Genomic DNA, 1,947 nt, shown 5'->3' on the forward strand with positions numbered 1-1,947 from the left:
TTAATTGCTCGTCAAAAAACAATCTGAGAACTTTGAATTCGCAACCTTCGCTATTATATTATACATTTTCTCTTTTCGTACCTTTCTTTCTTTCTTTTGTTTTCGTTTTTTGTTTTGTTTGGCTTTTTTTTTTCTTTTTTTTTTTTTTACAAACAAACAAGCCTTTATACGAACACCGAAACGTTGTTGGAAATATTTCTCAACGCCTTCATACCTAAAAAAAAAAAAAAAAAAAAAAAAAAAAAAAGAAAAGAAAAAAAAAAAAAAAAAAATACAGAAAAAAAAGAACGAAAGAAAGAGAGAGAAAAAAAAAGCAGAGGAAGAAAGACTTGCAAATTCGTTCGTTATTACGAACGAAACGTTCGAAAAATTTCTCGACGTTCTTCCCTCGAGAAAAAAAAAAAAAAAAAAAAAAGAAAAAAAGAAAAGAACGAGAAGAAAGAAAAACGAAAAAAAAGGAGAGAAGAAATGAAAGGGGACAAAAAAAATCAGAAGAAATGATTTGACAATTCGTTCTCGATTGTATACGTCGCGCGCACACACACACACACATACACACACATACATACATACATATATACATATATACATATATACATACACACGCGAGATTATATATATATATATATATATATATATATATATTTCTTAAGTTCGAGCAATGTAATGAATTCGGCGCCCTTCGTCGTTGGTGACCTGGTTTTATTGAGAACGATGGCATGCTAAATGAAGGTACGACCTTCCCTTTCTCGCACGAGAACCCCGTACAAGAGAGCTCATGGAAGATTACACGGTACCTACTTCTTAACGAATCGGAAATTCTGAACGTCGAAACTCCATACCCACTTAAGCCAGCTACTCCAATTCCTCCAGTAATATCTGTATATCTCTAGATTAGAAAATTTTACACCGAAATAGAGAGACAGAAAGACAGACACACACACACACACAGAGAGAGAAACAGAGAAAGAGAGAGAGAGAGAGATAATATTTTATAAAGACACTAGAGAAAAAGAAATGATAAAAAAAAAGAAAAAAGGAAGAAGAAGAAGAAGAAGAAGAAGATGAAGAAGAAGAAAAAAAAAAGAAAAGTTTATCGATTGCCGTTCGTTCATTCTAATAAAAAAAATCTAACGATAAACAAATAGTATTTTATACGAGCTTAGAAATCAATTGAATTTTCTATTTCTAAAAGGACAAATTTTCTAAGAATAAATACGACACGTATGGTACAGGTAATACAGAGGGAGGGAAGCGGGGGGGGGGGGGGGGGGGGGGAAATATTACACCGATGTAACACCATGTATTTCATAGGTTGGCCTCATATTCTCGTAATACGCTTTGGAAGGCGTATTAGAGAAAGAAAGAGAAAAACGAAAAACGAAAAAGAAATATCATCGATCGAGATATGTTCGTAGAATTGATATTTTAGAAAATTGAACGAGGGACTAACATGTAATTTTTATGTAAGATACAGATCGGATTTTCTGTTTTCTCAAGGATAAATTTTTTTTCACGGCAAGTACGATGAAAATATAAATAGATCGTAGAGAGAAAAAAATATTATATCTAGCTATAACAATGTAAAATCATTTGCAATGGTACGAGGACTTGAAACGAAAAGTTCCTAAGTGATTTTAAATATCTATCAATTAATATCGTTCTCTCGTGACTCTCGTGAGCTTGCAGTCGTACGATCTGAGCAAAAAAAAAAAGGAAAAGAGAAAGAGAGAGAGTGAGAAGCAAAAAAACAAAAAAGAAAGAGAGAGAGAGAGAGAGAGAAAGAGAGAGAGGGAAAAGAAAATTAATCTAAAAAATGTCTCTGGAAAAAAAGAGTAATTGACTTTTAAAGTGACCTAAGAACTTTTGGCACCATCCCATGCCCACATTACGACCTGCGAATAACTTTGAAATATCTCTGAAATGACTATACCATCACGTCTCACC

The sequence above is a fragment of the Vespa velutina genome, chromosome 7, assembly GCF_912470025.1.
Source record: "Vespa velutina chromosome 7, iVesVel2.1, whole genome shotgun sequence".
Taxonomy (NCBI): Eukaryota; Metazoa; Arthropoda; class Insecta; order Hymenoptera; family Vespidae; genus Vespa; species Vespa velutina.